The sequence below is a fragment of the Bos mutus genome, chromosome 17, assembly GCF_027580195.1.
Source record: "Bos mutus isolate GX-2022 chromosome 17, NWIPB_WYAK_1.1, whole genome shotgun sequence".
NCBI lineage: Eukaryota > Metazoa > Chordata > Mammalia > Artiodactyla > Bovidae > Bos > Bos mutus.
Genome location: NC_091633.1, coordinates 70751442 through 70777881, shown reverse-complemented (window position 1 = coordinate 70777881; position 26440 = coordinate 70751442). Strand labels below are relative to the sequence as shown.

At 38.9% G+C, this 26440-nt stretch overlaps 1 protein-coding gene across 2 annotated transcripts in view; it reads left to right on the top strand.

Moving 5' to 3' along the window:
* TLL1 (tolloid like 1) overlaps positions 1-26440 on the top strand; it is a 323584-nt gene that overhangs the window by 59122 nt on the left and 238022 nt on the right. The gene's annotated exons all lie outside the window — the stretch shown is intronic.

The window sequence follows — 26440 nt, the reverse complement described above, 5'->3', positions numbered from 1 at the left end:
AAGTCCTCAAAAACTGCTTCTGCAGCTTGTCTTTACAATCAAATTTGAGCATTTACCCCAAGATTTCTTTATTTAAATGTCAGAAAAAAATCATGAGTGTTATAAAAGATGGAAAAAGGACATTTCTATGGGATTACTGAGACTCCTAACATGGAGAAAATATCCCTTCTCTCTCCTTTTTTATTTTTCATTCAGGTAGCATTAAAGTAATTTTTGTGCTTCTTTTAGTCTAGTACATTAGAATCAATTGTGAATTTATATATTCTATGGTATTTATGGGCCGGTTTTCCATTCTATTTTATATTCACATACAAATGAATGCAGATGGCATTTCTTGATCAATGTATTCCTTTAAAGGTATAGAAGTGAAAGCAAATTTTTTTTTTAATTTTATTTTATTTAACTTTACAATATTGTATTGGTTTTGCCATACATCAAAATGAATCTGCCACAGGTATACATGTGTTCCCCATCCTGAACCCTCCTCCCTCCTCCCTCCCCACACCATCCCTCTGGGTCATCCCAGTGCACCAGCCCCAAGCATCCAGTATCGTGCATCGAACCTGGACTGGCGACTCGTTTCATATATGATATTATACATATTTCAATGCAATTCTCCCAAATCATCCCACCCTCTCCCTCTCCCACAGTCCAAAAGACTGTTCTATACATCAGTGTCTCTTGCTGTCTCGTATACAGGGTTATTGTTACCATCTTTCTAAATTCCATATATATGCATTAGTATACTGTATTGGTGTTTTTCTTTCCGACTTACTTCACTCTGTATAATAGGCTCCAGTTTCATCCACCTCATTAGAACCGATTCAAATTTCTTTAGAAAAGCTTCATGAACATTACATAGATTCTCCTAATGTCCCTTTTGGAGAAAAAAAATTGCTTTGCCTCTGGTGGTTGACTGATACAAATCATAATGATGGACTTGCTTAAAAATGACTTCTCCTTTACTCATACTTTACTAGAACATTTAGAGGTAAGAATCTCTGAAGTCAACACTAGCTTAATTTTCATTGTGACATTTTAAAATGTGAGATGGTAGGAAAGTTAGTCAAAATTTCTGACTTTTTTCCCTCAGGTATAAAATAGGGATAATAATTATACCCTACAGATTATGCTATTTAATAAAATCTATTATTACAACTTTTATTGGTAGTAATCCTAGAATTTTCTGGTAAATAACTTATTCTTAACATTTTATGTTTTTATTTTGTTTTATTTTACTTTTTATTTATAGCTGACATTCACTTTCATAAGAGATTGTTCTTCTGAGTGTTTACAGTATTTAAATCTTTACTTGTCATGTCAATAAAACTTGCACTCTAATTCTTATAGCTCTTTACACAGAAACATGAGTCACCTATAAAGCACATTAAGATTGGCTTTACTTATTCCCCAACTCTATTCTCCTATAAAAGATTTTTTTTGTTTGTTTCTTAGATTTTAGTGTTAATTACTGCTTTCTATTTTTCCACTTAAAATTTCAAAATGTAGGAATTATAAATTTATACAACTCAAAATGTAAAGAATATAAAATTTTAAAAGAGAAATTAAAATTTCAATCATTAGTGTAACTTTTAAAAATTGCAGTGTAAAGATGCTACTTTTTTCATTTTAAGTGGGTAAAAATGTTCTTAATTGTAGTAAGCACCATTTCAGACTAATGAAAATGTTGGCTAGAATATATAAATAAATTTTATTCTAAAATGTAAAGTATTCATCCCAGCATACATATAAGATAATAGTATATCACTTGAAGGAGAAACAAATGTCATAGTTATATTTACTTCAGTTCACCAGTTGTATAATGCTTTCTTTGTGTATCATTTCAAATTCTTTTTTTAACACATGATATTTCATAGTTTTCAAGGTGACAAAATCAGTTTATGGTATAAAGTCATAAAATCTGGAGCAATGGGAGGAAGTTTTGAGATCTTCTGAAATTCTAAATTAGTGTTTTTTATCTTTATTTTTCAGGGAGTTTTACAAAATTACTAATGTCAGACTCCAGATGCATTAAATTAGAATCTCTGTGTATTTGGCATGAATAGTCGTAGTTTTCAAAAGCTCCCCTGGTGATTCAACCAAGATGTCAGTGTCAGAATCATCCATCTGTTTTTGTGTTTTGGCTTTTGGCAACATTTAGAAAGGAAACAGAAGTGCTCTAGATCTTGGTGAAGTCATAGAGCTATTGGCCTTCAGAATTGAAAAAGAATCTTGGTCTCCTCTTAAACAAGCTCTTTTCCCACTCCCCCACATTACTTCCCTTTGGTTACTCTAGGTTGTTTTTCTTAATGAGTTTGTGTGGTCCCCAAACCCTTGGCAGAGACCTATCATGTGTAGTTGGGCCTTGCCTTGATAGATGAGTCTCACAGGTATTATGCATTTGTATTTTCTGCAGCACTGGGGAGTGAGTGAAGGTATTAGCTTAGCCTCTATATACCTGAACTGAGTTGGTCAAGCTGCTCCATAAATAGAAATATCTGTGGCTAGGAAAAAGTGCAGTGCACTTTAAGTTGGTTACTCTAAATTTTATGAACTACATGTTTATTATACTATGTTTGATTTTATTCAGTAATAATGTACTTTATGTGTAATAGACTAGTTTTAATTATGGGACATAAAATAAGTTTAAAGATGGTACAATAAAAATAAATGTTTAAATAATTGTACATATTATATATTAATTCTTATGATTGTCTTCTTATTTATAGACGATAATTCATATACTATCCACAGTTAATTGGCTTTCTATGTATTTCAGAATTTTTTAAAATATGGAGTTACAATATAGTCATGCCATTAAAGCTACTTTCCAAATGAATCACAATGTAGAAAATCTGTTTATAAACCTTTTATGATATATTCTTTGGAAAAATATAGTTTATTCTAGGTTTTCATCACTATTTTTTGCTGTGGTAGAATGGTACAGTCTTAAGTGACATGTGACCCAACATGGATGCAGGGATAGTGCCTATGAAGGCCTTGTTTAAAACACTCTGGGATACTATTGTGCTTCTTTACTTCCAGACTGACCATTCCTCTAAGCAGTGTTGGGGCAATGCCTCAGCTGCTCGACCCCTTGAAGAATTCCAAAAATCACTTGGAATTCTCATGATGGGAGGTCAGAGTCAGTGACTTCCTAACAGAGACAGCTAAATCACTTCAGTGATTTTGGTCTGTATGAACTCAGCCATATAAAAGATTATTTCCACTGGGTGGTGTTTGTTATCATGATACCTCAAAATCTTGCCTTTGACATGAAATAAAACTTTAGAAGTGTTTCTCAAGTATTAATTCTTATGTCTTTTTGCTGAAAGCATTATAGAAAGATATAATGTGTTTAATTGTTTGGTTTTTTTTTTTTTCCTTGGATCATCCATTGATATTTTTCATTTCATGAAAACACTACTTTAAGGAAACTGGAGTTACTTTGAAAATGTCCATCATTGGTAGTTTAGAGAAACTTAGAAAGTAAAAATTTTTGTGGTCTTTAAAGCTGATAATAAATGTACTCATAAATACATAAGTGCTTATTTTGTTTAGTCATGAAGCTGTGTCCAACTCTGTGACCCCATGGACTGCAGGATGCTAGGCTACCCTATCCTTCACTATTGCCTAGAGTTTGGTTAAACCCATGTCCACTGAGTCAGTGATGCTATCTAAACTTCTCATCCTCTGGTGCCACCTTCTCTGCTTGCCCTCAGTCTTTCCCAGCATCAAGGCCTTTTCCAGTGAGTCGTCTCTTCACATCACATGGCCAAAGTATTGGAAATTCAGTTTCAGATCTGTCCCTCCAGTAAATATTCGGATTGGTTTCCTTTAGGATTGACTTGTTTGATCTCCTTGCTGTCCAAGGAACTCTCCAGCACAATTGAAAGCATCAGTTCTTCAGTGCTCAGCCTTCTGTATTGTCCAACTGTCACATCCATACATGACTACTGGAAAAGCCATTACTTTCACTATACGGAACTTTGGTGCCAAAGTGATGTCTCTTCTTTTTAATATGATGTCTAAGTTTGTCACAATTTTCTTCCAAGGAGCAAGCATATTTTACTATTGTAGCTGCAGTCACCAACCATGGTGGTTTTTGGAGCCCAAGTATATAAAGTCTGTCACTGTTTCCACTTTTTCCCCATCTATTAGCCATGGAATGATGGGACTGGATGCTGTGAGCTTCATTTTTTGAATGTTGAGTTCTAAGCCCACTTTTTCACTCTCCTCTTTCACCTTCATTAAGAGGCTCTTTAGTTTCTCTTTGCTTTCTGCCATTGCTGCTGCTGCTAAGTTGCTTCAGTCATGTCTGACTGTGTGCGACCCCATAGATGGCAGCCCACCAGGCTCCCCGGTCCCTGGGATTCTCCAGGCAAGAACACTGGAGTGGGTTGCCATTTCCTTCTCCAATGCATGAAAGTGAAAAGTGAAACTGAAGGTGCTCAGTCATGTCCGACTCTTCATGACCCATGGACTGCAGCCTACCAGGCTCCTCTGTCCATGGGATTTTCCAGGCAAGAGTACTGGAATGGGGTGCCATCGCCTTCTCCTTTCTGCCACTAGGGTAGTGTTATCTGCATATCTGAGGTTATTGATATTGATATTTCTACTGTCAATCTTGATTCCAGCTTGTGGGTCATCCAGCCCAGGTTTCACATGATGTACTCTGCATACAAGTTGAATAAGCTGAATTAAAATATATGGACTTGATGTACTCCTTTCCCAATTTTGAACCAGTCTGTTGTTGTATGTCTGCTTCTAACTATTGCTTCTTGTCCTGCATACAGGTTACAGGTTTCTCAGAAGACAAGTAAAGTGGTCTGATATTTCCATTTTTTTAAGAATTTTCCACATAGTCAACGAAACAGAAGTAGATTTTTTTTTTTAATTCCATTGCTGTTTCTATGATCAGACAGATGTTGGTAATTTGATCATTGTCAATTTGTTCCTCTGTCTTTTCTAAATCCAGCTTTTACATTTGGAAGTTCTTGGTTCACTTAATGTTGAAGCCTAGCTTGAAAGATTTTGAGCATTTCCTTGCTAACATGTTAAATGAATGCACTTTGGCGGTGAACATTCTTTGGCATTGTCCTGCGTGGGATAGGAATGAAAAGTGACCTTTACCAGTTGTGTGGCCACTGCTGACTTTTCCAAATTTGCTGGCATATTTGGTGCAGCAATTTAACAACATCATCTTTTAGGATTTGAAATAGCTCAGCTAGAATTCCATCACTTCCACTAGCTTTGTTTGTAGTAATACTTCCTAAGGCTCACTTAAATTTGCACTCCAGGTTGTCTGGATCTAGGTGAGGGACTGCATCATTGATTATCTGGGTCACTAAGGCCTTTTTTATATAGTTCTTCTGTGTATTCTTGTCACCTTTTCTAATCTCTTCTATTTTAATGGTCAAACCTGGAAAATTTCTGTCTTTGAGAAAAGTTTTAATTTTCTTGTAATTTGAACATTATTGTTGAGCATTGTTGTTCAGGAGAGACATTTAAGTGATGTTATTTGATGGACATGGGTTTGGGTAGACTCCAGGAGTTGGTGATGGATAGGGAGGCCTGGCGTGCTGCAGTTCATGGAGTCGCAAAGAGTCGGACACGACTGAGAGACAGAACTCAACTGAACTTCATGAAATATCAACCATGTAGGAATTCCCAAAGATATCTGAGTAAAGTGTATCAGAAAACACTGGATGTGTACACATGGGTAATATGAATAGTAAAAATACTGTTCATTTTTGATAAATTACAGGAGACCTGGATTGGATTTTACATTTAGGACAAAATAAAGAAGTTGTATTATGATGCTTTTTTGTTTTATTATTCAGTCACTCAGCCATGTCAGAATCTATGTGACCCCATGGACTGCATGGAGTACACCAGGCTTCCCGGACCTTCACCATCTCCCAGAGCTTACACAAACTCATCCATTAAGTCAGCAATCTCATCCAACCATAGCATCCTCTGTCATCTCTTCTCCTCGTGCCTTCAATCTTGCCCAGCATCAGAGTCTTTTCTAATGAATTGAGTCTTTGCATTAGTTGGCCAAAATATTGGAGCTTCAGCTTCAGCATCAGTCCTTCTAATGAATATTCAGGACTGATTTCCTTTAGAATTGATAGGCTTGATCTCCTTGCAGTCCAAGGCACTCTCAAGAGTTTTCTTCAACACCACAGTTCAAAAATATCAATTCTTCAGCATTAAGCCTTCTTTATGGTCCAAGTCTCACATCCATACATGACTACTGGAAAAACCATCACTTTGACTAGATGGATCAATGTCAGCAAAGCAGTGTCTTTGCTTTGTGTGTGTGTGTGTGTGTGTGTGTGTGTGTGTGTGTCTTTGCTTTTTAATACACTATCTAGGTTTGCCACAGCTTTTCTTCCAAGGAGCAAGCATCTTTTAATTCATTGCTGCAGTCATCATCTGCAGTGATTTTAGAGCCCAGGAAAATAAAGTCTCCCACTGTTTCCATTGTTTCCCCATCTATTTGCAATGAAGTGATGGGACCAGATGCCATGACCTTAGATTTTAAAGTGTTGAGTTTTAAGCCAACTTTTTCACTCTCCTCTTTCACTTTTAGCAACAGCCTTTCTAGTTCTTCAAATTTTCTGTGATTAGGGTGGTGTCATTTGTGTATCTGAGGTTACTGATATTTCTCCTGGCAATCTTGATTCCAGCTTGTGCCTAGCATTTTGCATGATGTATTCTTTATAGAAATTAAATAAGCAGAGTGACAATATACAGCCTTGACATTCTCCTTTCCCAGTTGGAAACAGTCTGTTGTCCTATGTCTGGTTCTAACTGTTGCTTCCTGATCTGCATACAGTTTTCTCAAGAGGTAGGTAAGGTGGTCTGGTATTCCCATCACTTTAAGAATTTTCCACAGTTTATTGTGATCCACACAGTCAAAGGCTTTGGTGTAGTCAATAAAGCAAAAGTAGATGCTTTTCTGGAACTCTCTTGCTTGTTCTATGATCCATCAGATGTTGGCAATTTGATCTCTGCTTTCTCTGTCTTTTCTAAATCCAGATTGAACATCTGGAAGTTCATGATTCATGTACTGTTGAAGCCTGACTTTTTGAATTTTGAATATTACTTTGCTAGCATGTAAGATGCAATTGTGTGGTAGTTTGAACATTCTTTGGCATTGCATTTCTTTGGGATTGGAATGAAAACTGACCTTTTCCAGTCCTGTGGCCACTGCTGAGTTTTCCAAATTTGCTGGCATATTGAGTGCAGCACTTTCAAGGCATTATCTTCTAGGATTTGATAGCTCGACTGGAATTCCATCACCTCCACTAGGTTTGTTCATAGTAATGCTTCCTAAGGCCCACTTGACTTCGGACACAAGGATGTCTGGCTCTAGGTGAGTAATCACACCACTGTCGTTATCTGTGTCATTATGATCATTTTTGTATAGCTCTTCTGTGTATTCTGGCCCCCTCTTCTTATCTTCTGCTTCTGTTGGTCCATACCATTTCTGTCCTTTATTGTGCCCAGCTTTGCATGAAATGTTCCCTTGGTAGCTCTAATTTTCTTGAAGAGATCTCTAGTCTTTCCCGTTCTATTGTTTTCCTCTTTCTTTGTGTTGATCACCGAGGAAGGCTTTTTTTATCTCTCCTTACTATTTTTTTTGAACTCTGCATTCAAATCGGTATATCTTTCCATTTCTCCTTTGCCTTTAGCTTCTCTTCTTTCCTCAGGTATTTGTAAGACTTCCTCAGACAATCATTTTGCCTTTTTCATTTGTTTTTCTTTGGGACAGTCTTGATCACTATCTCCTGTATGATGGTAGGAACCTCTGTCCATAGTTCTTCAGGCACTCTATTAGATCTAATCCCTAGAATCTATTTCTCACTTCCACTGTATGATCGTAAGGGATTTGATTTAGGTCATACCTGAATTGCCTAGTGGTTTTCTCATCTTTCTTCAGTTTAAGTCTGAATTTTGCAGTAAGGATTTCATGATCTGAACCACAGTCAGCTCCTTGTCTTGTTTTGGCTGACTGTATGGAGCTTCTCCATCATCGGCTGCAAAGAATATAATCAATCTGGTTTTGATATTGACCATCTGGCGATGTCCATGTGTAGAATCTTTTCTTGTGTTGTTGGAAGAGAATGTTTGCTATAACCAGTGTGTTTTCTTGGCAAAATTTTGTTAGCCTTTGCCCTTCTTCATTTTGTATTCCAAGGCCCAATTTGCCTGTTACTCCAGGTATCTCTTGACTTCCTACTTTTCATTCCAGTCTCCTATAATGTAAAGGACATATTTTTGGTTTTAGTTCTAGAAGGTCTTGTAGGTGTTCATAGAACTGTTCAACTTCAGATTCTTCAGCATTATTGGTTGGGTCATAGACTTGGATTACTCTGATATTGAATGGTTTGCCCTGGGAACAAACAGAGATCATTCTGTCATTTTGAGATTGCACCCAAGTACTGCATTTTGGACTCTTTTGTTTACTATGAGGGCTACTCAATTTCTTCTAAGGGATTCTTGCCCACAGTAGTAGATATGGTGGTCATCTGAATTAAGTTAGCCCAGTTCAGTCCATTTTAGATTACTATTTCCTAAATCATTGATGTTCTGTCTTGACATCTCCTGTTTGACCACTTCAAATTTACCTTGGTTCATGGACCTAACATTCCAAGTTCCTACGCCATATTGTTGTTTACAGCGTTGGACTTTACTTCCATCACCAGTCACATCCACCACTGCACATTGATTTTGCTTTGGCTCCATCTCTTCATTCCTTCTGGAGTTATTTCTTCTCTCTTCTCCAGTAGAATATTGGGCACCTACTGACCTGGAGAGTTCATCTTTCAGTGTCATATGCTTTTGCCTTTTCATACTGTTCATGGGGCTCTCCAGGCAAGAATACTGAAGTGGTTTTCCATTGCTTCTCTAATGGACCACGTTCTGTCAGAACTCTCCACCATGACCCATCCACCTTGGGTGGCCCTACATGGCATGGCTCATAGTTTCATTGTGTTAGACAAGGCTCTGGTTCATGTGATCAGTTTGATTAGTTTTCTGTGATTGTGGTTTTTCATTCTGTCTACCCTCTGATGGATAAGTGCATACTCACCCCTCAAACTGAGTGAGGAACCCTTGCAGGCAAGCAGGCAGGAGGTGGCAGGCATGCATGCGCCCAGCCAGACACTACGTGGGTACCCCCTCATTATATAGAAGAGACAACAAAGTTCTATGGTAAGTAAAGGTTCAAATTGTTTTCTAGTTTTCTGTCTGAATGCTTACATCTAAGTCTGATAAACACATTCGAACTGATATCAAAAATTAATGTTATATGTATTGCTACTTTTCTTCATTGAATCCAATCTATAACATATTAAAATAGTGAGAACTGGAAAGGGCATGGTACCTAAATCAAAAAGACCCAGGTGTATCTTAAGTTTCCCATAATCAGGTTAATAGAATCATTTAAGTTCTGTGAGCATCAGATCTGATTCCCTGCCCTACCGACCCTCCTAGCTTATTGTAAGGAACAAATGAGATTAAATATGTAAAAGTACTTTGTTAACTGTAAAAGACTGTAGAAAATCTGTTACTCTTTGGGCAAGATTTAGAGCAAAATATTTAAAATAATTTGGGTATTTTATCTAGCAACTTTAGAGAAGCTTGTCTTCCTTATACAACTTGTATTTAAAAAGCAGTAGAAGAGACTTCCCTGGTGGTCTATTGGTTAAGACTCTGCATTTCCAGTTCAGGAGGTGCAAGTTCCATCTCTGGTTTGGGAACTAAGATCTCCTATGCCATGCGATATGCCTAAGAAATAAAACTATGAAAAAAGTAGTAAATCACACAGTAATTAATATATAGTGGGCTGAAATACATAGAATAACAACATCAAAATATTTACAAAAAGCAGCTTTAGCTGCCATGGCATATTCTAGAATCAGACTGCCTTTGTCAGCCTTCCATTCTCTCTCTCCCCTGTTTTAACTGCTCCACTTCCATCTCTTTATTTCTCCACTGTTTTCTCTCCTAATTTCCAAGGTTGGTACTTTCCTCCTTGTCTCTTGATCTCAAGTTTTATACTCTGTGGACCCTCTTTGTCAGTATTACATCGTGTAGACATCCTGGTAGGTTTTGTAGAAAGCCTTTGAGCACCTTTCCTTTGGTGTTCTGTTGATGACAGAGGACAAGATGGTTGGATGGCATCATTGACTCAATGGACACGAGTTTGAGCAAACTCTGGGAGATCAGAAGGACAGGGAAGCCTGGCGTGCTGCCACCCATGGGGTCACAAAGAGTCGGACACGACTGAGCAACTGAACAACAGCAACCACAAGTAATACAAGATGGAGTTCTCAGCTCTGAACCATAGAAAAGAGAGAAGTCTTTGGTTCCTATGAGTAACAAAACCAGTCAGCCTTGCATCAACTGAGACAGTTCTGTGCTTTGAAACTCTTTAGTTGTATCTGTCACTACCATTTACAACTGAAGAAAAATTTACTGAATCACACCAGGTTTAGAATGAACACTCAGAGAAGCACAGAACCAGAAAGGTAATGCATAAAAAATAAAGTAAGCCGAATATGGGGAAAATTACAGAGAAACCTGAATTGTATAAACAGGATAGCAGTCAAAGGTGAATTTTTCAGTTGATGAGTTCTGAAGACTCTTGGATTAGAAAAAGACAGAGAGCTTATCAATTATACCAGGGTTGCTGTGGTTTGTCAGGGCTGATTTCAGGAAAGCTGACTGGAGATCTGAAAGCTGGGGACAGTGCACACCAAGAACACTGAAAGGGAGAAAAAAGCTGTATTGCTCTTCATCCTGTTCATGATGATCTTGCTGTTCACACTGTCCTCTTGGCTGAACCCAGGGTAGGCAAGGCACAAGCTAAGAGGCCTGAAGAAGCGCAACGAGCCATAGGAACTGCAGGAAGATCTATTTTCTTCTGGCTGGCACGGCAGCTGTAGCAGCAGACATAATACAACATAAATGCACATAACCTCTCTCCTGGCTGACACACCAGCCATAGCAGTATTCGTGCTGTATTCTCTCCTCACATGACTAATCCCACGGACACAGCCATGATGTAGGAGCTCATATATATGTGTACCTCACACAACCCATGACCAAGTGAGTACCTCACGATGCACATGTGCACTGCTATAAAGATCTCAGCTGTTACATAGTCATTATTTACAAAATGTGGGGCAAAAGAGCCTGAACACGCCATCTTGGCCAATTTGCTCTCTCCTCACACTCCACCCCTTCAGGGTCTCTCACCTCACATTTTATGCTCAGTCCATCTTCTGAGATATTCCCTTGGCAAGTAACACTGACCCTTGGATTTACATCTTGCAACAGCAGTAGCTACAACAACAAACTGTTCCAAACAGTTCCATTCCCAATACACAGCAAAACTCAGCGCCAGGTATCATATGGAACTCATCTTGCAGTCCTTGCCCTCACAGAGCTAGAAGAGCCACCCACTGCATGTGGAGTGCCTTTGTCTTCCATGGCCAAGTCCAGTCCATCATCTGTCCTTGTGAGATTGCAGGAAAGCCTCCACAGGGGCAACTCCACTCCTGCAGAATTTTATTAAGGACCCTCAAAACCCCTCACAATCTCTGGGCCCACCCCTTCAGGAAGGAGACTTTGTGGCATTCACAGTTCATCGACATGTTTACACTTTTCTAAATCTGAGGACACAGCCTTTACAGTACACTGTCTCCATCATAGGACAGGCTTTACAGTACACTGTTCTACTAGATCTACATCATAGGACACCTCACAAGTCACCCCACATTTGCGTCTGTGTCACCTGGATGGGGCCTTTACCAGCTCAGGCCCCCTTTTGGATCTTCACACTTCCAAAATAGCATCTCACATGCTGTCCCTCTACTTCTCTCCGTAAAGACTTGCAAAACCTCCACAGGCACCGGGTCCACCCCTGTATCCCAAAGTCACAAAAGCCAAGCTGCCAACGGTTCTCCATTTGTTTGCCCAAACTGCTTACAAAGCTGACCAACTCTGCCTGAGTATGTGGTCAATACGTTTTGATCTCACATTGGGGGCCCCTTGAGGATGTCCCCCCCGCCCAGGCCACAAACTGTTGATGCTTCACTTTCTGCTGCACAATGGACCTCACTGCCAAGCAGGAACCCACAGTCTCATAACATTCATCATTTCCATCACTCACTGCCTTGCTGTCAGAGATGCTGGGTTCATCAGGGTCACAGGGCTCTTGTTCTAATGCCAATATACATTGTTCTAGTTCTTCCAAGTGTCTCTGCCCATTGAACACTGTGCTGCATCACAGAGAGCACTATCCATATTCATCTTCAAGACAGTCAGAGCCCCATGGTGCCAGGGGCAGTCCATGCCTCCTCATTTGGCAAATGGTAACTCATGGCCTGTAATGCCCTTTCATGCTATCCAGTGACCTGTCCACTACCTCCCAGTTTCCCATCAGAGCCCACACTAAGATGATCGTGGCCACGTTGTACCACATGCTATATGTTGGCCACTGGCTTCCTCCATCCAGTAGAGCCTCAGGCTCCTCCACCCGCTGGGTGTCCTGCTGACTACACCAGTTGTATCACTCTTCATCCTGTTCACAGCACCAGCTGTCTGGCTGTTCACACTGTCTGCACTGTTCACTGAATCCAGGGTAGGCAAAGCACAAGCTAAGAGGCTGGAAACAGAGGAGAGGAGCCATAGGAACTGCAGACACATTTATTCTCTTCTGGCTGGCACAGCAGCTGTAACAGCAGACATAAGCATAACAGAACGTAACTCCACACCACCTCTGTCCTGGGTGAGCAGCAGCCATAACAGTATTCTCTCCTGGCTGACACTGCAGCCAAGGCAGTATTCATGCTATATTCCCTCTCATGGCTGACTCAATGGGTATAGCCTTGACACAGCAATAATGCCACCGCTTTCTTAGGTGGAACTCTTATATACGTGTACCTCACATAGTCCTTGACCAAGTGAGTACCTTGTGACATGCTTGCTATAAACAATCTCAGCTGTTACATTATTTACAATTACAAAACATGGGGCGAGAGAGCCTGAACACAACATTTTAGCCAGTTTGCTCTCTCCCCACAAAAGCCAAAAATGAATGGGTAGCAGGAGGTAAGGAACTCATTTATCTTGGCATTTAGAGTTTAAACATTATAAATTTAAGAAGAGTATCTGTTTTAAAACTATTTAAACTTATTACCATCAAATATTCTTGTGATTCTTTGTTATTGGCTGTTTCTGAAGCCTGCAACTGAAAGGATAGTTTAAAAAGCTCAATATTTGCATGAACATTGTTTACCATTCTGTAATTACCTTGAAGCAGAAAATCGGATTGCTTTTTCTCCCTTGTTCTCTTTTCTTCATTTCCTATAGTCATCCTTTTCTTTCCCTGTCTTGATCTTCCTCTTTTTTCCATTGTTTCTGCTTCAGTTCTCCCACCCCAAGATTTTAGAATAATTTCTTTTTTACAAGACTTACATATCTGTCTTATTTTTGGTTGTGCTGGGTCTTTGTTGCTGCACACAGGCTTTCTTTAGTTGTGGCGAGTGGGGTCTGCTCTCGAGTTGCACGGGCTTTGCATTATGATGCTCCTCTTGTTGTGAAGTACAGGCTCTAGGGTGTGCAGGCTTCTATATTTGCAGGATGCGGGCTCAGTAGTTGTAGCCTGAGGGCTCTAGAGTGCTGGCTCAGTAATCATGGTGCGTAGACCAGTTGCTCCATGGCATATGGGTTCTTCCTGGACTGAGGGTTGAACTCATGTCTCTTGCATTGCATTGCATTGCAAGGGGAATTCTTAACCACCAGACTACCAGGGAAGCCCCTAGAACGATTTCTTTAGATTTGTAAGTCATCATTGGACAATGGGCCATCTCACAAGTATTTTTCTCAAACCTAATCAACCATGGTGGTGGTGGCTTAGTTGCTAAGTCGTGTCCAACTCTTGCAACCCCGTGGACTGTAGCTCACCAGGCTTCTCTGCCCATGGAATTTCCCAGGCAAGAATACTGGAGTGCATTGCCATTTCTTTTTCAGAGGATCTTCCTGACCCAGGGATGAAACCTGCATCTCCTACATTGCAGGTAGATTCTTTACTGCTAAAGTCATCAGGGGCACTATAAACTCAAAGGAGATTACTGTGTTACAGTGAATTTTTCAATGTTTCCTGTTGCATAAAGAAATTAATGTTGACAAAGACAAAACAGTTTAGGAAGCAGAGCATTACTTCACTAATCTGGGCTATTTGTTAGTATTGTCTTATGATTTTCAGAATTTATATCTATGTAAAAACTGGAAATTGTGGAATGTGATCTTTAGACAGAGGCTGCTCTTCTCTAAGGGTAGCCAGCACAGGATTTGAGGACTGACCTCTGGTTAACTGACATTCAATTGACATTCCTTCTTTTGCCTGATTTTCTTCATTCGAAAAATTCTCTAGCTACTGTAGTGTACCTCTGTCTCTCAGGTAGGAATGTCATCAGCTAACTTGTCTTTGAATAAATTACGAAGAAGGGTATCTTCTGAGCAGAATAATTACACAAAGAGACCTTTGCTTTCAAGTGTGACTACCCATGGTGCTATGACAGAGTCAGGAACTGGAAGCCAGACCCCAAGAACCCCCAGCCAGATCGCTGAACTGACTGACTCTGTTATTGCACTAACTTTGCAATATTGGAACCTTATGGCTTATACCATTGAGCAGCTACAGTTTTGAACTCTTATTAAATCGTATAAGGCTTTATTGCATTAGATGAATGGAGAATACTAGGTTCATGCTATTTTTTTTTTTAAATCAATTCCAGATTCTTTATCAAAATAAAAAGTCATAGCTCTGACCATTGACTATTCATGTTTGACATTACAGTTTTGAAATGTAAATTTGATGTTATATTACTCTTTTAGAATGGTGGCTCAGATGATAAAGAATCTGCCTGCAATCCAGGAGACCTGGGTTCTATCTCTGGGTTGGCAAGATCCCTTGGAAGAGGGAACGGGTACCCACTCCTGTATTTTTGCATGGAGAACCCCATGGACAGAGGAGCTTGGGGGTCTACAGTCCATAGAGTCACAAAGAATCAGACATGACTAAGCAACTAAGCACACACACCTTTAAAAGTTAAAAAAATAAAAAAACAAGTATTCAAAAATCTCAATTGTAAACTTTTGCTACTATGAAGGAAGCCATGGTTTTTTGGTAAGTAGATATTAAAATCAAATGAAGGATATTTGCTTACTCTTTCACAAATTTTTACACTCCTTTTATTCCTTAGACTGTGTTTTATAGAAATAGTGAATATGTGTTTCTTAGCCAAGCAAGGACCTTTAAGCAAGTTTAAAGTAAAACTAAAATTAAAATGATGAAGATTATCTCTAGCATGTGTTAACTGTGTTTAATTCCCTTTAAAACTGGAAACTAGCTAGCTTTTTTTTTTTTCTTTGCTGTAGCTATTGCATTGGTAGTCTTAGACTAAGTGACAACATCATCGTTTTTAATAAAACGAACTAATAAAATGTAAGAGGATTAAGCATTTTAGATTCTGGCTTCTATGTTTAATATAAAAGTATTGGTTTGAAGCCAATACATACTAATTTATTGGCACTTTGCTTAAAGTAATGTAGAAGATTACCTCCTCTGAGATTGTTCAACTGGGGCAATCATTCTCAGTCAAAGAGCAATTTTGTTCCCAGGGGAATTTGACAATGTCTGGAAATATTTTTGGTTGTCACAGTTTGAGAGGTGGGTTGCTATAGGCATCTAAGGAATAGAAGGCAGAGATGCTGCTAACTATTGTACCATGCATAGGACAGCCCTCAACAAAGGAATAACAAGTCCAAAGTTTCAACAGTGTCAAGGTTGAGAAAAATGAATCTAGGAGTGTTTATACTTTGTCTCTCTCCTTATTGCTTTCCTTTTTCCTTTTCCTTATTTCTTTTTCCATTCCTTTTACTTAAATAGGTATTTGTAGCTTGGTGGAGAATGGTAAGTGTCTGTCTGTGTTGTACTAAATGTAATCTTCTAATAATTATTTCCTAAGTTGCGGCTTGTACAGAGTGAAAAGGGGGTCAGGAGATCTGTACTTGGTTGTGTGAACTTGGACATGTCACCTACATTCTTTCATTTCTTTAACAGTTAGAACTGAATGAGATCTAAGGTTTCTTCTAGCCCAACAAAGTCCAAATAGTTTGACTAAATCATTTATTCAACCTCACATAAGCACCGCCTTGTGTCAAATGGAGCCCTAAGTGCTGTGAATGAACCGATACAGAAGAGCAGAAGATATAGTTTCTGGAGAAGGGAAGCAGACACGTTTTAAAAATTTTGGGTGTGTTGTTTCTGGTTCTTCTGCATCACAATTCACAACTTTAACAATGAAACAGAAGATCAGGCACAAATTAAGGCAAGTATAGTGGGAGACAGGAGACCCTTCTCCCTCCATCAAGTTACTTTGTTTTGTTTTTTTTTTCTTCTGAATTGCATTTTATTTTTTATTTTTTTAATTTTATTTTATTATTAAACTTTACAATATTGTATTAGTTTTGCCAAATATCAAAATGAATCCACCACAGGTATACCTGTGTTCCCCATCCTGAACCCTCCTCCCTCCTCCCTCCCCATACCCTCCTCTGCATCGTCCCATTGCACCAGCCCCAAGCATCCAGTATCGTGCATCGAACCTGGACTGGTGACTCATTTCATACATGATATTATACATGTTTCAATGCCATTCTCCCAAATCCCCCCACCCTCTCCCTCTCCCACAGAGTCCGTAAGACTGATCTATACATCAGTGTCTCTTTTGCTATCTTGTACACAGGGTTATTGTTACCATCTTTCTAAATTCCATATATATGCGTTAGTATACTGTATTGGTGTTTTTCTTTCTGGCTTACTTCACTCTGTATAATAGGTTCCAGTTTCATCCATCTCATTAGAACTGACTCAAATGTTTTCTTTTTAATGGCTGAGTAATACTCCATTGTGTATATGTACCACAGCTTTCTTATCCATTCATCTGCTGATGGGCATCTAGGTTGCTTCCATGTCCTGGCTATTATAAACAGTGCTGCGATGAACATTGGGGTACACGTGTCTCTTTCCCTTCTGGTTTCCTCAGTGTGTATGCCCAGAAGTGGGATTGCTGGATCATAAGGCAGTTCTATTTCCAGTTGGAAGAATCAATATAGTGAAAATGAGTATACTACCCAAAGCAATTTATAGATTCAATGCAATCCCTATCAAGTTACCAACGGTATTCTTCACAGAGCTAGAACAAATAATTTCACAATTTGTATGGAAATACAAAAAGCCTCGAATAGCCAAAGCTATCTTGAGAAAAAAGAATGGAACTGGAGGAATCAACCTACCTGACTTCAGGCTCTATTACAAAGCCACACTTATCAAGACAGTATGGTACTGGCACAAAGACAGAAATATTGATCAATGGAACAAAATAGAAAGCCCAGAGATAAATCCACGCACATATGAACACCTTATCTTTGACAAAGGAGGCAAGAATATACAATGGATTAAAGACAATCTCTTTAACAAGTGGTGGTGGGAAAACTCATCAAGTTACTTTGGAAATAATTTAGAATTCTAATAACTCCTTTGGGGCAATGGACTTGGGTAATGAAAACAGCTGATTTAATTCATAAATGCAGGCAAGCCAAATGCCCTGTCAGCCCATTCAACTCTCCTAAAACAGAGAATATGATGACAGAAATAGTGCCAAGGTTTCTGCCACACATGGACCATAATCAGCACTAGTTTTTGGTGTGATAACAAAACACTGATCAGCAGTGCTGAGCTCGTGGTTCTCAGCTTGGTCTAAGCCACCACACATTCAATTTTCTTTTGAAGCTGTGAAAATCAGTGTCTTCCCTTATAGTATGTCATAAAAGAAAATGAGAGTATTCTGAGAGAAATTGATCTTTTATTGGCTATAAGAAAGTAGACAAATTTTGCATGAGTTTTCACTCAGCAAATATGACTTTTCTTGGGAGAAAGGAGCTTGAGTTGAATAACTCATTTTGCTACTTTACTTTGTAAATATTCAGATATAAAAAGAAGTTATGTAATAGATATAGCAGTGACTGGAGAGTTCAGGGAAACTGTCTTCTCTTTCCAGTCAAGTAGCTGACATTCTGTTACACTTAACTTCTTGATATCTAAACTTCTCCTAGAAATAAATGTTATAATACATGCTGTTCATAGCTCAGGAGTATTTTAGAAGAAACGTCTATAGAGTATTTGATAAGAACAAGATTCTACTTTACAAATAAGTATTTTTTCACACTTGATATCAGTTAGTCACCAATTTGATTAAATTTTAAGTAGTATGATATTTGGCAACCTCTTTTTTTGTTCCTTATGAGAATGTAAATTCATGATTAGCTGCTCATTATGAATGTTACAACTTCACTTAAACTAATAAATATCCCAGAAAAGAGTTGACTTGGATAAAGTTGAATCAGCAAGTATCTCATTCAAATATGAAGGAGAAATCAAAAGCTTTACAGACAAGCAGAAGCTGAGAGAATTCAGCACCACCAAACCAGCTCTCCAACAAATACTAAAGGATATTCTCTAGACACAAAAAGGGTGTATAAATTCGAACCCAAAACAATAAAGTAAATGGCAACAGGATCATACTTATCAATAATTACCTTAAACGTAAATGGGTTGAATGCCCCAACCAAAAGACAAAGACTGGCTGAATGGATACAAAAACAAGACCCCTACATATGTTGTCTACAAGAGACCCACCTCAAAATGGGGGACACATACAGACTGAAAGTGAAGGGCTGTAAAAAGATTTTCCATGCAAATAGAGACCAAAATAAAGCAGGAGTAGCAATACTCATATCAGATAAAATAGACTTTAAAACAAAGTCTGTGAAAAGAGACAAAGAAGGTCACTATATAAGGATCAAAGGATCAATCCAAGAAGAAGATATAACAACTATAAATATATATGCACCCAACATGGGAGCACCACAATATGTAAGACAAATGCTAACAAGAATGAAAGGAGAAATCAACAATGACACAATAATAGTGGGAGACTTTAATACCCCACTCACACCTATGGATAGATCAACTAAACAGAAAATTAACAAGGAAACACAAACTTTAAATGATACAATAGACCAGTTAGACCAAATTGATATCTATAGGACATTTCATCCCAAAACAATGAATTTCACCTTTTTATCAAGCGCACATGGAACCTTCTCCAGGATAGATCACATCCTGGGCCATAAATCTAGCCTTGGTAAATTCAAAAAAATTGAAATCATTTCAAGCAACTTTTCTGACCACAATGCAGTAAGATTAGATCTCAAATACAGAAGAAAAACTATTAAATATTCCAACATATGGAAGCTGAACAACACGCTGCTGAATAACCAACCAATCACAGAAGAAATCAAAAAAGAAATCAAAATTTGCATAGAAACGAATGAAAATGAAAACACAACAACCCAAAACCTCTGGGACACTGTAAAAGCAGTGCTAAGGGGAAAGTTCATAGCAATACAGGCATACCTCAAGAAAAAGAAAAAAGTCAAATAAGTAACCTAACTTTACACCTAAAGCAACTAGAAATGGAAGAAATGAATCAGTAACTTCACTAACTGGGCCACTGAATTAGATCAATACTTCTAAATCTGTATTGATCTAAGTGAGAAGATGCAAAAGGCAAGGCCTGGGTACATTCTACCAGAATCAATGCAGTTCAGCTGTAAATCAGGTTGATTAAAGAAGGAGGAGGTATGCAGAAGAGGGTCAACATGTCCTCCATTGATATGTACAGACCAGGACCAGTAGTGGTAATAGCAGAGGGATTATACTGAAGAAGTAGGCAAACCATCCTGTGTGTCTTCTGAGATTTCAAACATTTTGAGTTCCTAAAGATTATTATGATGCCATATATGCATCTTTTTTATGGATTTTATTAGATTTTTAAAATAATAAATTATAAATACTTAATAATAGATAATATAAACTTCTGAAACAAACACCACAAAAGATGTCCGTTTCATCACATAGGACTGGAATGCAAAAGTAGAAATTCAAGAGATACATGGAGTAACAGGGAAGTTTGGCCTTGGAGTACAGAATGAAGACACTCAAACTCACGTCCATCAAGTCGGTGATGCCATCCAGCCATCTCATCCTCTGTCGTCCCCTTCTCCTCCTGCCTCGAATCCCTCCCAGCATCAGGGTCTTTTACAATGAGTCAACACTTCGCATAAAGTGGCCAAAGTACTGGAGTTTCAGCTTTAGCATCATTCCGTCCAAAGAACACCCAGGACTGATCTCCTTTATTTTATTTTATTTATTCATTTCTTTCTTTATTTATTTTTTACTTTACAATATTGTATTGGTTTTGCCATACATCAACGTGCATCCACCACGAGTATACATGTGTTCTCCATCCTGAACCCCCCTCCCACCTCCCTCCCATATCATCCCTCTGGGTCATCCCAGTGCACCAGCCCCAAGCTTCCTGTATCCTCCATCGAACCTGGACTGGTGATTCATTTCTTATATGATATTATACATGTTTTTTTTAGAATGGAGTGGTTGGATCTCCCTGCAGTCCAAGGGACTCTCAAGAGTCTTCTCCATAGTTCAAAAGCATCAATTATTTGGCGCTCAGCTTTCTTCACAGTCCAACTCTCACGTCCATACATGACCACTGGAAAAACCATAGCCTTGACTAGATGGACCTTTGTTGGCAAAGTAATGTCTGTGCTTTTGAATATGCTATATAGGTTAGTCATAATTTCCTTCCAAGGAGTAAGTGTCCTTTAATTTCATGGCTGCAATCACCATCTGCAGTGATTTTGGAGCCCCCCAAAATGAAGTCTGACACTGTTTCCCCATCTATTCCCTGTGAAGTGATGGGACCAGATGCCATAATCTTAGTTTTCTGGATGTTGAGATTTAAGCCAACTTTTTAACTCTCCTCTTTCAGTTTCCTCAAGAGGCTTTTTAGTTCCTCTTCACTTTCTGCCATAAGAGTGATAACATCTGCATATCTGAGGTTATTGATATTTCTGCCGGCAATCTTGATTCCAGCTTATGCTTCTTCCAGCCCAGCATTTCTCATGATGTACTCTGCATATAAGTTAAATAAGCAGGTTGACAATATACAGCCTTGATGTCCTCCTTTTCCTACATGGAACCAGTCTGCTGTTCCATGTCCAGTTCTAACTGTTGCTTCCTGACCTACATATAGATTTCTCAAGAGGCAGATCAGGTGGTCTGGTATTCCCATATCTTTCAGAATTTTCCACAGTTTATTGTGATCCATACAGTCAGAGGCTTTGGCATAGTCAATAAAGCAGAAATAGATGTTTTTGTGGAACTCTCTTGCTTTTTTGATGATCCAGTGGATGTTGGCAATTTGATCTCTGGCTCCTCTGCCTTTTCTAAAACCAGCTTGAATATCTGGAAGTTCACGGTTCACATATTGCTGAAGCCTGGCTTGGAGAATTTTGAGCATTACTTTACTAGCGTGTGAGATGAGTGCAATTGTGTGGTAGTTTGAACATTCTTTGGCATTGCCTTTCTTTGGGATTACAATGAAAACTGACCTTTTCCAGTCCTGTGGCCACTTCTGAGTTTTCCAAATTTGCTGGCATATTGAGTGCAGCACTTTCTCAGCATCATCTTTCAGGATTTGAAATAGCTCAACTGGAATTCCATCACCTCCACTAGCTTTGTTCATAGTGATGCTGTCTAAGGCCCACTTGACTTCACATTCCAGGATGTCTGGCTCTAGGTGAGTGGTCACATCATCGTGATTATCTTTGTCATGAAGATCTTTTTTGTACAGTTCTTCTGTGTATTCTTGCCACCTCTTCTTAATATCTCCTGCTTCTGTTAGGTCCATACCATTTCTGTCCTTTATTGAGCCCATTTTTGCATGAAATATTCCCTTGATATTTATAATTTTCTTGAAGAGATCTCTAGTCTTTGCCATTCTGTTGTTTTCCTCTATTTCTTTGCATTGAAATCTGAGAAAGGTTCTCGTACTCAGTTGTGTCCAATTCTTTGTGACCCCAAGGACTGCAGCACACCAGGCTTTCCTGCCCATCACCAAGTCACGAACCTCTGGCCATAGTTCCTCATGTACTCTGTCTATCAGATCTAATCCCTTGAATCTATTTGTCACTTCCACTGTATAATCATAAGGGATTTGATTCAGGTCAAACCTGAGTGGTCTAGTGGTTTTCCCTACTTTCTTCAATTTAAGTCTGAATTTGGCAATAAGGAGTTCATGATCTGAGCCACAGTCAGCTCCTGCTCTTGTTTTTGCTGACTGTATAGAGCTTCTCCATCTTTGGCTGCAAAGAATATCATCAATCTGATTTTGGTGTTGACCATCTGGTGATGTCCATATGTAGAGTTGTCTCTTGTGTAGTTGGAAGAGGGTGTTTGCTATGACCAGTGCATTCTCTTGGCAAAACTCTGTTAGCCTTTGTCCTGCTTCATTTTGTACACCAATGCCAAACTTTCCTGTACTCCAGGTATCTCTTGACTTCCTACTTTTGCCTTCCAGTCCCCTATGATGAAAAGGACATCTACGCATGGACATCATCAAATGGCCAATACCAAAATCAGATCGATCATGTTCTTTGCAGCCAAAGATGGAGAAACTCTATACGGTCAGCAAAAACAAGACCAGGAGCTTTCTGTGGCTCAGATCATGAACTCCTTACTGCAAAATTCAGACTTAAACTGAAGAAAGTAGGGGAAACCACTAGACCATTCAAGTATGACCTAAATAAAATTCCTTACAATTATACAGTGGGAGTGACAAAAAGATTAAAGGAATTAGATCATCTGAGAGTGCCTGAAGAACTATGTACAGAGGTTTGTGACATTGTAACAGGAGCCATTGATAAAGACCATCCTCAATAAAAAAAAAAAAAAAATGCAGAAAGGCAAAATGGTTGTCTGAGGAAGCCTTACAAATACCTGAGGAAAAAAGACAAGCAAAAGGCAAAGGAGAAAAGGAAAGATATATCCATCTGAATGCAAAGTTCCAAAGAATAGCAAGGAGAGATAAGAAAGTCTTCCTCAGTGATCAATGCAAAGAAACAGAGGTAAACAATAGAATGGGAAAGTCTAGAGATCTCTTCAAGAAAATTGGATATACTGAGGGAACATTTCAGACAAAGATGGGCACAATAAAGGACAGAAATGGTATGGACCTAACAGAAGCAGAAGATAATAAAAAGAGGTGGCAGGAATGCAGAGAAGAACTATACAAAAAGGATTTTAATGATCCAGATAACCATGATGGTGTGATCACTCACCTAGAGTCAGACATCCTGGAGTCTGAAGTCAAGTGGGCCTTAGGAAACATCACTACAAACAAAGCTAGTGGAGGTGATGGAAATCCAATTGAACTATTTCAAATCCTAGAAGATGATGCTGTTAAAGTGCTGCACTCAATATGCCAGCAAATTTGAAAAACTCAGCAGTGGCCACAGGACTGGAAAAGGTCAGTTTTCATTGTAATCCCAAAGAAAGGCAATGCCAAAGAATGTTCAAACTACCACACATTGCTCTCATCTTACAGGCTAGTGAACTAATGCTCAAAATTCTCTATGCCAGGCTTCATTCAAGCTGAATTTAGAAAAGGCAGAGGAACCAGAGATCACATTGCCAACATCTGTTGGATCATCAAAAAAGCAAGAGAGTTCCAGAAAAAAACATTTACTTCTGCTTTATTGACTACGCGATAGACTTTGACTGTGTGGCTCACAACAAACTGGAAAATTCTTCAAGAGGTGGGAATGCCAGACCACCTTACCTGCCTCCTGAGAAATCTGTATGCAGGTCAAGGAACAACAGTTAGAATTGGACATGGAAGAACAGACTGTTTCCAACTTGGGAAAGGACTACATCTAGGCTGTATACTGTCACCCTGCTTATTTAACTTATATGCAGAGTACATCATGCAAAATTGAAGGATGCAGGAAGCACAGGCTGGAGTCAAGATTGCTGGGAGACGTATCAATAACCTCAGATATGCAGATGACACCATCCTAATGGCAGAAAGCTAAAAGGAACTGAAAAGCCTCTTGATGAAAGTGAAAGAGGAGAGTGAAAATGCTGGCTTAAAACTCAACATTCAAGAAACCAAGATCATGGCATCCAGTCTCATCAATTCATGGCAAATACAAGAAGAAATAATGGAAACAGTGCCAGACTTTATTTTCTTTGGCTCCAAAAATCATTGCAGATGGTGACTGCAGCCTTGAAATCCAAAGACATTTGCTCCTTGGAAGAAAAGCTATGACAAAGCTAGACAAACTTAGCATATTTAAAAGCAGAGACATTACTTTGCTGATGAAGTTCTGTCTAGTCAAAGCTATGGTTTTCCCAGTACTCATGTATGGATTTGACAAGTGGACCGTAAAGAAAGCTGAGTGCCATAGAATTGATGCTTTTGAGCTGTGGTGTTGGAGAACTTTTGAGAGTCCTTTGGACTGCAAGGAGATCAAACCAGTCAATCCTAAAAGAAATCAGTCCTGAATATTCTTTGGAAGGACTGATGCTGAAGCTGAAGCTCCAATACTTTGGCCAACTAATTCATTTGAAAAGACCCTGATGCTGAGCAAGATTGAAGGCTTGAGGAGAAGAGGATCAACACAGGATGAGGTGGTTGGATAACATCACTGACTCACTGGACATTAGTTTGAGCAAGCTCCAAGAGTTGGTGATGGACAGGGAAGCCTGGCATGCTGCAGACATGGGGTCTCAAAGAGTCGGACATAACTGAGTGACTGAACTGAACTGAACTGAACTAAATCATCTGCTGCGTGCTTAAGAGATAGTCACACACATTCATTTATATGTAAGCTATTACAGTGAAGATGAAGTATTGGGTTGGCCATAAATTTGGTTCCAGTTTTTCAATAATATCTTACAGAAAAAAAACACTAGAACTTTTTGGCCAACCCAATCTTTGCAACAGAGAATTTAGGACCCATAAAGACTAAAGTAAAATATTTATGATCTATCTCTTTATAGAAAATGTATGCTGACCCTTGTTTTCAAGAAATTTTTTTGTAAACAAAAACTATAGATAAATTCTCCTAGGGTCCTATTCACCTAAACAAATGAAATGCTTTTCTTTTGAATAAGTGGCAATCCCAAAACATTTTTTCATGTCATTTGCCTAGAATACTTGAAAAAATTGTATTAAAATGCAAATATTGAAATGATATATAATGGAAATTTGTTTCTTATGGTCTATAAGCATCCCAATGTTGACTTTAAAAATGCACAAAGAAGAGTTGTGAATCAACTTTAATTTGAGGCAATATGGACTGTAGCCTGAGAGATGGCATTTCAGATATTTCTGAGAAATTGCTCTGAAGGGGCAAGATGTAAGGTCAGTATACATGTGGTTTTGTTGAAGCGGAAGTACATACAGTCCAACACATATTTTTGCAGAAGGTTTCTGTTAGTTTGGTGAAGTTTTTGCTGTCACAAAGAGCAATAATCACCATGAAGGATTTTCACTTCAGTTCAGTTCTGTCACTCCTCTGAATCTTTATGATGCCGTGGACTACAGCACTCCAGGCTTCCCTGTCCATCACCAACTACCAGAGTATGATCAAACTCTTCCATCGAGTCAGTGATACCATCCAACCATCTCATCCTCTGTCGTCCTCTTCTCTTCTTGCCTTCAATCTTTCCCAGCATCAGGGTCTTTTCCAATGAGTCAGTTCTTCTGTGGTGGCCAAAGTATTGGAGCTTCAGCTTCAGCATCAGTCCTTCCAATGAATAGTCAGGATGTACTTCCTTTCAGGTTGCCTGGAACTCTCAAGTGTTCTCCAACACCACAAGTAACGATAACCCTGTATACGAGACAGCAAAAGAGACACTGATGTATAGAACAGTCTTATGGACTCTGTGGGAGAGGAAGAGGGTGGGAAGATTTGGGAGAATGGCATTGAAACATGTATACTATCATGTATGAAATGAGTCACCAGTCCAGGTTTGATGCACGATACTGGATGCTTGGGGCTGGTGCACTGGGACGACCCAGAGGCTGGTATGGGGAGGGAGGAGGGTTCAGGATGGGGAACACATGAATACCTGTGGCAGATTCATTTAGATATTTGGCAAAACCAATACAATATTGTAAAGTTTAAAAATAAAATAAAATAAAAAACAAAACAAAACCAACTTTCTTCGGTACTCAGCTCATGACCACTGGAAAAACCATAGAGTTCACTCGACGAACCTTTGTTTACAAAGTAATGTCTCTGCTTTTTAATACGCTGTCTAGGTTTGTCATAGCTTTTCTTCCGTGGAGCAAGTGTCTTTTAATTTCATGGCTGCAGTCACCATCTACAGTGATTTTGGAGCCCAAGAAAATAAAGTCTGTCA